The sequence below is a fragment of the Acartia tonsa genome, chromosome 3 (genome assembly GCF_053477335.1).
Source record: "Acartia tonsa isolate MP-2025a chromosome 3, ASM5347733v1, whole genome shotgun sequence".
Taxonomy (NCBI): Eukaryota; Metazoa; Arthropoda; class Copepoda; order Calanoida; family Acartiidae; genus Acartia; species Acartia tonsa.
Window position 1 is genome coordinate 14911346 of NC_137262.1, and position 13627 is coordinate 14924972.

Below are 13627 nucleotides of genomic sequence, written 5' to 3' on the forward strand. Positions count from 1 at the left end.
CAAGAGAGGGGAAAGTGGAAGGGTAGATTACAGTTTTAGAGGGTCCAAACCATAATCATAGATTATATTTCTGCTTCTATAAAAATGGATTCAACTCCCTAACTGTCTAAACAAGAATTTACTGACAAATAAACAGATGCAGGACCTCCCTGGCCACCCCCCGATACAAGAATAAACAACCTCTTGTACTTGGGGAGTGGGGGAAGGGGGGCGGAGCATGCATTGTTTATCATAAACATGGACACAACAAGCACCTCCCACTAATATTTTAACATAAACAAACCAGATTTCCTGTATTATAAACATTTTCTAGTATATACCAACTTTTTGAAATTCATTTTCTTTAATTTGTAAACCATAATAATATCTTTAATAAAAAAAAACCTATAATAAGTTTTTTTTCAAAAGTTTAAAGCTTTTTGTGCTGTAATATTTTTTTCTAGATATATATTGTTGTAATATTAAAGAGAATAAATTTATGTTTGTGTGTATATGTGTGTGTGTTTGTGTGTGTATGTGTGTGTGTGTGTCAGTGTATGTGTGACAGTGTATGTGTGTATAAGTTAGAATATTTCTATGCATTTACTTACTTAGATTTTGGCCTCCAACTACAAAACACAGAAACACAAACATACACAAACACACACATGCACACACACACTTACACATAAAAATAACATTTTGATCATATAAAAACAATTGTTAGGAAAAAGTATTTTGTTAGATAATTGAACAAATCAATTCTTAAGGCTAATAAGATCGTATTTCAAGGGTTTTCTTAGTGTAAAAGAGTTATGGCTTCACCCTTAGCCTTTAAGAGAGTGTAAGGGATAAAATTTCAAATCCCCCCTCGCCCAATTATAATTATTTTGTATTTGATAATTTTACAGGGGATTACAGACTATCCCCCATCCAAGGAGAAGGAAGGTCTACGATATTTCAATATTAATAGGGGGGTTGACACCCATCTACACCCCCCATGTGTACGCTTATGCCCTTATCTATCCATGAAAATCGTACAGCCATTTGCGTGATCTTAACAAGCATTTAGAAAGACATGAAGAAATTCTACTAATTCCACAACACAGGATTTAATCTGAACTAAAAAGATCAAAATGCAAACCTTTATTGCAAAAAAGACAATTTCAGTATTTTTAACAGAAATTATACAACCCAAAAAAAGGGGTCTTTTTCAATTATAATTGATGATTGTTTCACATAAAGATACAAAGAATGCATGCAGATAATAAAAGTAATGTTGGAATATTTCAGCAAGAAAATTTTGGCTAAAAAAGGTTAAATATACAAAGATGATTTAGAAAGACACAGGGACGATTTTACCCATGAGGAGAATTTAACAAAATCCATGATCATAAAAATATATCTAAGAGAATTTGTGAGTTTATGTCATGAAGCAAGGACGTCCAAGTTGTTTTTGATTGGGGTGAAATGGTGGTAATCTTATGGTTTTGAGATTTTGAGGAGGATAAAATGGTGGGTTTCAAAGTTTCAAGGGGGGGGTTAAACACACTACCACCCCTCCCCATCCCTTGTTAGCCAGTCAAACATGCAGTAAGTGAGGATGAAAGAAAACGGTTTTGATATTAATTTTGATATTAAAATTTGCTTTATTATACCCAAACCAAGGTTGCTAATGCAATCTTAAGATTTTAAAAGGGGAAGTTTTAGAGTTTTGGGGGATTTTGCTCCCTTAAAATATATTTTTACCCATTTCAAACATTTATACCCTTTTATGGAAACTAGACTTCTTTTTTAAACAATATTTTTTGTTTCATTTTAAATTTTGTATACTTTTCTGTTTCTTCTAAATTAATGAAAAAATACTCTTATTTGAAGAACTTTTTTTTAAAATGAGAAATATGTTAAAAAATTTAATACGTTTTTCTCGTTACAAGGTACAATTTACCAATGTATAAGTTTATTTTTTTAATGTTAATCATTTTTTAATCTTATGAGCTAAAGACAATTTCTCGGATGTTTGGGACAAAATATATTTAATGTGAATATATGTATTATATGTACATATGTATGTATGTATGTGTGTGTTTGTGTGAGTGCGCGTGTGTGTGTGTGTTTGTGTATTTGTGTGTGCAAAAATGTGCCACTTGTGATTTTGCAAAGATAGGATGGTAGCTGGGGAGTTGTGCAAACCTGTTTTTAGCAATAAACTGAGTGCAAAATTGATAAATCAGAAAATGTGTCTCCAAAATGTTGATAAAAGCTGAAAACTCCCCTATTTTTATCTATTTCTCTATTTTTTCTCTCCTATCTTTTTCTCATTATAAATGCTGTCTCTATCTATATATATACATAGATCTATCTATCTATTTACAAAATTATTTGTAACCCAGCATAAAAAATGCCAAAAGGGGTGTAATTGGGTAACATTTTAATTGAAATTAAGAAGGCTTGCCTTACCCTTTCTTCACCTTCATAGATATACACCCCTAGAAAACCCTGTGCACGCCACTGCTATTCAGTATTCTTTCTATTTACCATAAATCCTTCTATCCACTTTGTATATACACTTTAAACTAACTATCTATTAGGTTTATTCTAAATATCCTGCTATCACCCTTTTACATTTTTATCTCGTTTTAGCTTTGTGTAATCTGACCCAAATTTTGGTTTATGTCTTCTTTTAAGATATACAAGGACAATTTTTCCCATAAGTTTTTAATAACCAAAAAAATCTTTTTGAATTTATTGTAAATAAATCACTTCATCTGGTATTTTATTGGATAAATAATGTAGATTTAGGCAATTTAAATTTAAACTTGAAATCCGTCTACAAATAGGTAAGAGTATGGACGTAAGGACCGATATGGACAAGTTATAGAGGAGCTACTTTTTTACAACAATCTCATATGAAAAGCTACCGCTTTTGTCGGCTTCCAATTAACCATTTTCTGATGGTTTTGTTGACTGTTTATGTGCATTAGTTTTCAGTTTATAACCATGTTATGTTTTAATTTTAGTTTATAATTTAGAAAATGTTATCCATAGATTATTGCTAAAAACAAGGATGACAACAATCATAAAAACTAAGCTTAACAAATCAGAGTCAGACAAACCAGGGACTAGGGAATGTGATTCAGTCAAACAACTCTAAATGAAAATTTTCCCATAACCCTCTTCCCTTATTTCTCCCCCACCCCTTTCTTACCTTCTTCCCTTCATTTTCATCAAAAACAACTCTACGCCAACAAAATGTTTAATTTTCGTTCGGCAATTTAAAAAAAAATTAATTGCCTGAATGGCAGCCCCTGCAGACAAACGAACATTACCAAAAAAAAAAAAAAAAACGTCGCATTTAATATTAAACATTAAGTTTGAACAAGTTTCAAATTATACATAACTCTATCCCAACTTCACTTAATTCCAGTATGCTTATTATGGACACACTTACATTTTACTTACATTTTAAGGCTTCATTGCAGAGATGCTTCGCGTATAGCATAATACTTAATTGTCCTAGAAATCCATAATCCAAAAAATGAGAGAATAGGATGATTGTACTGTGGTAATCACCATCCAAGTTTATGTATCCCTATCCCTGTTCACATTCCTATACTTCTCTGGCTGAGTCAGACCTCCACTTGTAACCGCCACTATACTCCATCCTGCTGTGTTGAGGGCTAGTTGATTGTTGCAGGCCAAAGAGTGAATACGCTTCCTCCCGTCTGCATTCGGTTAGATACAAGCCTATATGTCTAGGCTGGCGGTATCTATATTTCCCACGTGTTCAAGTACGTCGTTTCTTACCTAACTAAGAAACAGGACGTCCAAGCCTTTAATTGATATCATATTAAATACATCCTATAATAATAATCCCATTAATCTGCCTATTTCTAACCAGTTTTAATTGTTTAATAAATGTGTATTTTTTAGAAATACTTTGTTAGATTATTGATTATTAAATTGTATCGGAGCTACTCTATACTCGTATTCCAGTCTGTCTGTACATCCCCTCATACGTCATTTTGGCGCAGTCTTGTCTACCACTCATTTTTTGAGGGGGGAAGGTTTAGATAATTAGCGTACAGACAAAATTAAATTGTAAAGTAGCTTCGATTGCAAAGTGAAATTAATATTTTCCTGATAACTAAGTTTATTCACGGAAACGGTTTACAGTAACAATTTGTTACAGAATATTTATAATAATTATTTCGTGGCAAACTGCCAAATAAAGATAAAAAGGAACCCGCCTTTTATTTTCACACTAGTATTTAATTTCACACATTTCCATATTTTCTCCTTAAAACAGGAAGAAAGGGATATTCCCAAGTTCTTAAAAAGTTTCGTGGTAGACAAATCAGTGTTAACGAACACTACACTCCAGCACCATGACCGATAAGAAAGGTGATAATGATAAAACCAAACCGCCGCCTCCGCCGGCTCCGGCCGTCTCTGGTACCTCGCAGCAGCAGCAGCAGCAGCAGGCTGACCCGCTTTCCCCTGAAAAAATCAAAGATCTCATATCGGAAGCGTTAAATGATAAGTTAAACGAATATTCGTCACATTATAGAGATTTAATAAAACAAGAATCCGAGATTATGCAGCTCGAAATAGAAACAAAATGGGCAGGGTTTAAGGACACAGAATCACATCGCAGATTATTAGCCGATACCGACATTTTAGATCTAAAACGCAGAGTATCAAAACTCCCAGCGGACGGAAATCTTGGCCCATTGTTTGCGGAAAAAACGTTAAACGAAAGTCTTAACATGACTCATTTTAACACCATAGGTGATGATTCAATTAATGCCACTTTTTATGACCGGATATCGGTCCAGCAAAAGATAAACGTGGTTGAATGGGTCGCCAAGGATAGGATGACAGCCCCAGGTTGTATGGCCTATTCAATTGTAGGCTTTATAGGTCCGGCGGATAATGACAATTGGATGAATGTAAGAGAAACTTCTCTAACGGAATATGAAAAAACCTTGCTAGAAAGGATTCCCTTTATCCCTGATAGGATTAAGTCGTTAGAACCCCTCCGTAGACCTACAAGGTCTGCACCCAATGTAGCAACAAGACCCTCTACAAGAAATACGCCAAACACAGGCACAGCCGCAACGGCAACAACTAGCGCCGCCGACGATGACTTTATTAAAGAATGCTTTATTAAGGGACAAAAATGGGATTCCGATTTTGCGAGGGATGCCCCTAGGTGGGACGGTAGGGCTGACTTTGATAACTTCTTTTCTAATATGTGGAGGGTTGCAAAGACATACAGAATCTGTGACCCAATTCTTTTTAAGGATATTTTATACCAGCGAATTTATGACTCTAGAGGGGAACGATTAGGAGACTTAATTACGCCTGAAAGAAATCAGGCCTTATCTGCTTTAAGTTATTACCTGATGATTAGGAGGCTGGTCACTCCTTTCTCGGATCCAGAAGTAGCCTCTCAGTACTTCTACAACCTAAAACAGGAGACTAATCAACCCCTTGACACCTATTTTGAAAACAAACTTAGGGTGTTCAAACTCATGAATCCTGGCCTCATACCTAAAAAGAAGTGGAAAGAATTCTATCTTAACGTTAGCAAAAATCTGCTGTATACCAACCTTGCCATGGACATGGCCAATTATGTTGAGAGTATGCAATTTTTGGACGATTACAACGCTTACTTAAATAAACTTATTAATCTCGGACAAAGATACGTTAACTGGGATGGGTCTGGCCATATTAGCAAGGAAAACCTTTCGGCTTGCTATTCTCAAGCCATGGAAATGTTCCTACCTAAAAATTCTGCGGAAACGAAAAAACAACCCATAATCAGCATTATCGAAGATAATATCCCCACTAACACGGCAATGTATAAGGAAAACTTAACCGAAGAACCTGACGAGGTTCCCTCTTGGGTAGATCATGAAGACGATCCTATTGCTTGGGATCAAATCGAGGGCGTTATAGGAGCCTTTAATGGGAGGAGTAAAAATATTAAATGCTGGCATTGTAATATCCCTGGCCATGTAGTGCAGAATTGCAACAAAAAGAAAGCTGGGGAGCCCCCAAATCCTGAGTCCCGCTTTGGTAAAACACGGAGTAAATTCACGCCTAGAAAAGCTCCAAGTAATAGTAATAAAATACCTGAGCAGTATGCGCGTAAAACTATCAACCAAATGGATCAGGAAGCCAGCGAAGAATCTGAAATAGATAAATATGTACAAGCGATTGTTAAAAATCACGTCCACTAAATGTAAAAGTGGATTTATGCGATATTAATTGTCCCTATCCCAGAAAATAAAAATTTGCTGAATGAATTTCATATTTTGATATGAAAGATAAACAAAATATCCCATGCCAAGCTAAGCTTGCAAATTCCTTAATATCAAATATCCCTTGCCAAGCAATGCTTTGGCGCGAAAAAATAAAACAAATTATTGTTATTAAGTCTGACTAAGCAACACAAAATAAACTCCTCCCCCTCCTTTCCCTATCCAAATGTAGCTGATACAGGAAATTGGGGGAAATAGGGAAGTAACCTGAGGAGCATTTCACATGCACTTAATATTTCCATTTTTTAAAAATCTAATAGTCTTTATCAAGAAGCTAATAAGTGAATACCTATTTTCTATTTAGTAGTATTTATTTTTAATATCGCATGACCTATCTAAAATGTAAATATCGTATATTTTGAATGTATATATAGTAGAATCTAAAACATTCTAGTTCAATTTTTAACCGCTAGGAGAACTTAAGCGAATTATCTGTATATAAACAATGATTTTTGAGTTGAACCCTCAGTATCAATTTTATCTGAGAGTTGCTCACTCTTAGCCTCTGATTTTTGTAGCTGAAATATCTCAGCAATTATGTATAATAACTTATCCATATGGATAAATATTATTGCATTTTGTACAGTGACAATAATAGAACTATATTTAATTTATTATGTATCCGAAAGATGTCGCCTAGAATGCTACCGCGGTCCGTATAAGTAAATGATAAGATTAAGAAGGGGGGGGGTCTATGGAAAATCTGTATAAATACAAGCAAATTTCCAAATCTAATTCAGTTGTCCTTCAGTTCTTTGTTGTTATCATTTACTCATTTTTGAGCTGCAATCAAGCAGCATTTAAAAATTAAAATCTTTAATCACTTAAGATGTGATTAATAAAATCTTAAAACATTTTGATTAAATTATTTTCCGCTAGGATTACTAGCAGAATGAAATAAAGTTAGTTCTATTAGCTTCCGCTAGGATTACCAGTGGAATAAAAAGTCTATATAAAAGTGAATGCACATTATCAATCGAGGCCAGTTACTATCAAAGCAGTTACTACAAACCACATCCTATTTTTTTAAGCTGATTTCAGCATTAATTATACTCTAGTAGATATATAAACTTGTTCTACCCCATAGGTGGAAAAATTAAGTATAAATACTAACAATATCAGAATAATAAACCAGTCATCATTGACCCTCTTTATTATATTAGCCATATCTAATAATTTTTGAGCTATAATTTAGCGCTAACCTTAAATTATTTGTATCGTGAATCAGATACTAACTAATGACACTATATTTTGTATAAATACAGACATAAGTCAAAAAATAAGTCAGTCTGTTTTTAATGTCTTGTTAGTTGCAAGCTGAACACTTATTTTTAAGCTACTTTGTAGCCCTTCAATCTTTTAAAACTTTTTAGTTCAGTTTTATTCCGATAGGTTTCTATCATATATCCAAGTATATAAATAAGGACCCGTATTAAAGTTAAGTAGTTTCTTTAGAACTATCAACATTCTCATGCTTATTGAGAAATTTCTGGAGCTGAAAAGCGCTTAATAAAAAACTTAATGAAACCCAGAAAGTTATATAAAATTATTCTAACAATTAACCATATTGTTAAAACATTTCATTATTTGAAAAATTTCGACAGACAACTATACCTGGAACACAGGAAGTCTCTGTGTGAGGATTACCATCGTCTAACCGCTGAGGTGGGGATCTTGGAAAATATGCATCTTAGGCTTCGACTAAAAATATAATTTATTTTATAATGCCTATCTGTGCAAAACTAAAAGTTCTTAATCCCGTGGGGGGGGAATTCCTGCAACACGCTTTAGTGGATACAGGAAACAACTTTAGGTCCCTTATTTCTAAAGAAATCTTAGATGATAACAAAATCACATTCACCCCCGCCAATCTTAGCGCTCTGTCTGTAGATTTAAAACCAGTAAATATCATAGGACACGTGAGTTTAAAATTCAGCTTTGATGGGTCAGATAAAATATTCGAAGAAACGTTTTATATCCCTGAAACGACGTCTAAAATTATAAATCTAGGATATGAATTTCTCAAAGTTAATCGAATTAATTTGTTACTAGATAAGTTCTCCTTTGAGCTCCCCACTGGCGAGCAAATCCCCATAGAAAATTCAACAATTAATATAGTTGAAGAAAGTAAAAACATACCCTTAATTCCTACAAATAATGTTCATACGGAACAAAACTCCCTTATCCCGGGAATAAATTGGAGTAACCAGGGGGGGACTGGGACATTAAAACAAAATAAAACATGCGTAAAATTAGCAAGGAAAACAACGTTCTTGCCGGGGGGGAATACAACAATGATAACAATTCCTATTCATCAGAAAAATAGGAAGCTGTATATATCCCCAAATAATTCTAAAATGACAAGCCATAACGGCTTAATGCTTATGGAGGGTATTTATAATGTAAATGAAAAGAGAGAATGTTGGGTAAATTTTGTCAATTTAGCAGGAAAAAATATTACCTTATTGGATAACGTTAAAGTTGGATATTGCTTTGAATTCGAATCAGATTCCCCAAATTCCTGCAATAAAAGTATTAATCAAATAAATGAATTGTCAGGAACTACACTCCTTAAAAGAATTAAATTCATTAAAGAAAAATTAGACTTAGAAAATAGTGATCTTATCAAAAATAACCCAGGGATGAAGGAAAAGGTAGTAAAATTATGCCTTGATCATTTCGATATATTTTCGGTTGACGATGCCGATATCGGTAACTGCGATCTCTTACAGTATAAAATAGACTTGATCCCCGGGGCTAAACCTATTAAGGCTAGAAACATTCAATTAAACCCATTATACGAAGCCAAATTAAAAGAACAAATTGAAAATTGGCTAAGGGGGGGCGTCATTGAGGAGGGCTACAGCGAGTGGTCCTCCCCAATCTTTGCGGTAAAGAAAAAACCAACGGCTGGGGGGGAAGGCAAGCTTAGGTTCGTTATCGATTTTCGTGCGCTTAATAGTGTAACACGAAAAATTAATTGGCCCCTTCCCCTGATTTCTAGTAATTTAGAAAAATTAGGCACTGGTAATGTATTTACCACCCTCGACTTGACTAGCGCATTCCATGCGCTAGCCATTTCGAAGGAAAGTAAACACTTGACAGCGTTCACAGCCCTTAACAGGCAGTATCTTTTCAAGAAACTGCCGTTCGGACTGTGTAACGCGCCAAGTGTTTTCTGCCACTTGATGGACAGAGTCCTAACCCTTATCCCTGGCTTATATGAATTTATAATATCTTACCTTGATGATCTTATTATATTCTCAAAGAATGTTGAGGAACATCTGAAACATCTCAGAAAACTCTTCGGAGTCCTAAAAATAGCAAAACTTAAGTTAAATCTAGCCAAATGTAAATTTTTCACATCCGAATGTACATATTTAGGTCATATAGTCAGTTCCCAAGGACTTAAAATGAACCCCGAATATTTAGAACAAATTAAAAATTGGAGCAGGCCCAGGACAGGCAAGGAACTCCAGCGTTTCCTGGGCTTCTCCAATTATTATAGGGCCTATTTCCCATCCTATGCAAAAAATTCTTGTACCCTAGACGAACACAGAAACGATAAAGTTATCGAATGGACCAATTCCCTATCAAAAGATTGGGAAAATTTCATAAATATGTTCTCAAATTCTATAAGTAAAGGCTATCCCCAGTGGGATAATCCTAACCCCTTTATAGTAGACGTAGATTTTTCTACGAGTTATTTCGCTGGAATTCTCAGCCAAAACCAGGGGGGGGAAGAAAGAATTATTGGAATATGTTCCAAAAAATGTAACGGGGCAGAGAAAAATTATCCAAGTTATAAAGGCGAATTAGCATGTCTAGTATTTGTTCTTAAAACCTTTCTTCATTATTTAAGATTCAGAAACTTTATTGTGCGTACAGATTCGATTTCCTTAGTTCATTACAAAAAATGGCAAAAAGGAACAATAAATGGTGTAACTTTGAGATGGATTTTCTTCATCCAAAGTTTTGACTTTACAGTAATTCATCGAAAGGGTAGGGACCATTGCAATGCCGACAATCTATCTAGAGGGCAATTTTTATGCAAAGAACATAAGGAAACCGATTGTGAAAAATGTACTAGCTCATTTACCTTGGATCCTTATGAACAGGATTGCCCATACCAAGACCAGATTTTTGAGTTACATTCGGCTTCGGAAGTCGGTGTGAACAATGTTTGGCAATCTGAAACACAAAAAGATCAAGTATTATCTGAAATTCGTAGGTGGATATTCGAAAAAAAAAAGTTGTCGAGTTTTGAAAAAGCTGAACTAACCGGCCGGAAAGAGGTCCTTTTTAAATTAATAGAACATTTATACGTTATGGAAGGACTTCTAATATTTAGACAACCTCTTAGCAATGGAACATTCATTGAAAGACCCGTCGTACCCATTGGATTATATAATAAAGTTTTTGAATTGGCACATAATAATAGTATAGGTCACAAGGGGGTTAACGAAACAACACGCAAGATAAATGAAAGATTCTTCCTTATAGGAATTAATAAGTTTGTCGAATCACGCATCAAAAATTGTATTACCTGCCTAAGAAAAATAGGGCAGGTACCTAAACACAAGCAACCTATCACCCATTCAGCCATTAGTCACGAGATTTTTGGCCAGGTGTCCGTAGACCTTATCGGTCCTTTAACCCCTAACTATTTTCAGGGACAACATGTCCGTTACATATTTATCCTGGTTGACCTATTCTCTAGGTACATTATCGCTCACCCCATCAAGGACGCCACCGTGGAAAGCACGGTGAAGGTCATCCTTGAACAAGTGGTACCCATCTACGGCTTATTTCGGTCATTGAGAAGTGACAGGGGAACAAATTTTACTGGGGAAGTTTTCAAAAAAGTTATGGATGAACTAGGTATCGAAACTAAACTTATTCCCCCAAGAAACCCTAATAGTAACCCATGTGAAAGGCATAATCAAAGCATTTATGCAGGTCTAAGATCCGATGACCGATTCGAAAGTAAAGACTGGGCAAGAAAATTAGCTTTGACCACTTTTGTAATTAACTCTAGTACGTCTAGAAGAACGGGGTATACGCCTTATTACCTTATGTTCGGCAGACAACCAACTCTCAATCTCGATTTCTTTTCTCCAATATTGCAGAAAAGGCAGGACATTGACTGCAGGTCTTACTTGAACTACCTAAAAAATTTGGAAGAAATTATTGCACAGGTTTCAAAAAAATCTAAGATCTATTTAGAGTTTCAAAATAAATCTAGGAAGGCTTCATCTCCCCTTTTCGTTAACGACGTGGTCTTTGCATTTTTTAACCTAGTCAAGATAGGGGTCAGTAAAAAATTGCAATCTTTCTATGGGGGTCCTTTTATTGTAACAAAAAAATTCTCAGAGGCCCTTTTTGAGCTCAGTCCATTTGGATCAAATCCAATAAAAACTAACCAAGTTGTTAGTAGAGATAAAATACGGAAAATAGATTCTAAAATAGAATTATTGGGGGAAACACTTTCCTTTAACGTCTTTCCTATTGAGGAAATCGTCCCGTCTGAGGAAATAACCTTAACAATAGATAATACCGGGCAAACCGAAATAAACGACAATAAAGGTATGGAAAATGACGATTTTACCTACCTAGATAACGATGGTGACGATTTTATAGAAGGAAACCCTGAAATTAGTCAGGATTTACCCCAGGGGGAGGTGGATTGTGATGGGGGAGGGGATATAATGGGAAAAAACTCACCATTTGAGTCACAGCCCAAAGACCAAGAACCCCCTGGCGCAGATCGGTCATCCGGTCTTCAAATTCACGTCGAAAATAGTTTCTTGGAAGAAACCGTCCCGTCCGAGGCTTCTTTCTTCGCACAAAGACCCAAACAATCCAGCCCTGAAAAGGTTATTAACGTTAACAAACAAAGCATAGTACCCAAGTATATATTAGAGGAAGAAAGAAAAACTAGGTCACAAGGGGGGGATAACCGCATACATGTCCAAATCGGACTGCATAACCCAATTAAAAGGAAGAAATAAAATGTATATAAATGTATTATATAAAACCAAGGTGGCAAATGTATATAGCTTAATCTACGTATGTATAATAACGAAAATAAACAAAAAAAATATATGTTAAAACTAACTAATTAACATATTTCAGAGAAAAACGAGAAGCATAAAAATAAAATGCAGCATCATTTGGCAAAGGCACCAGGAGCTCGAGGTAAATTTATTTTGGGATTCTTGGGGCTTTTTATTATTTTGGCAAAGTCAAATGCGTCCGAAATAATACAAATAGATGCGACTCAATGTGTAGCAAACGAAAATCCGCGTTTGAAAATCTCTGAATGCGCTGCGTTTCTTAATATTACTAATATTGAACAAAAACAATTTCACCTGCTGCAAAAGGTTGAAAGAAAAATTATACCTGGAATTCGTTGCCACCTCCGAACCAGTACTCATTACTGGTATTGTGGCAGATATAGCCACATACACCTCGCTGCTCCAGCACTCGTAGAGATACCGAACCTCGTAACTTATGAAGACTGTTACACCATGTCCAAAACTAAAATATTTAACTTTGAAGGGAAATCAGTCTCAGTGTATGAACATCAGATGTCATACACGCGTTTCCTGGTAAACGGGACACTTACTTACCCCAACGACCTCCTTAACGGCATCGACCCCGCCTGCGAGGGAAACGGCGTAAACATTAACGGCATTTTTATCCCTGGGACATTTGAGGAAAAACAAATAGGGGTCCAGGCTGAGCCTGTTGAATTATTACAAACAAAAGCGGGCTGTTACCTGGGCAGTCACTGGGTGGGAAACAATTGTTTAGATCACAATCTGAGAATAGGCTACGATAGAATTATCTCAGATGATAAAACTGATAGCGCACAAAAATTCACTTCTCCTTGGCGAACGGTAGACATCTTTAATATTTCATTGTTTACATTTGAAGGAGAACAGGGTGCCCAAAAATATCTAGTGATCAATCCCCAAATTACTCTAGCACTAGAACTTAAAGATAAAAAACATTTTGAAAGTCTAATTCCCGAATTATTTTATTACAAAACTAATATTGATAACTTAATGGTATGGTTCACAAATTCTATAAAACCATATTTCCCACTCTTAAACGCTAAAGAAAAAGATGACATGTTACCACTAGAGATTTTCTATTCCTACCAACAATATAACAAATTAATTGTCCCCGAAACTCGCTGTTTACAGAACCATTTTCTGTCTAAAAGCAGTATTCAGACTCATCGTAAAAAACTAGTTAGGGCGCTCGGTGAGCTGGATTTAGTAATACAGTGCGATAGTCTTAAAATCAATGTT

General features: G+C 35.3%; 1 long non-coding RNA gene across 1 annotated transcript; it reads right to left on the bottom strand.

Annotated features, from left to right (window-relative positions):
• Nucleotides 1–7906: 7906 nt before the first annotated feature.
• Nucleotides 7907–9886, bottom strand: LOC145313418 (uncharacterized). The gene is made up of 3 exons (XR_013877329.1): nucleotides 9551–9886; nucleotides 8770–8829; nucleotides 7907–8009 (listed from the first exon to the last, which is right to left on the bottom strand). It is a non-coding gene; the product is annotated as an uncharacterized LOC145313418 (long non-coding RNA).
• Nucleotides 9887–13627: the final 3741 nt, after the last annotated feature.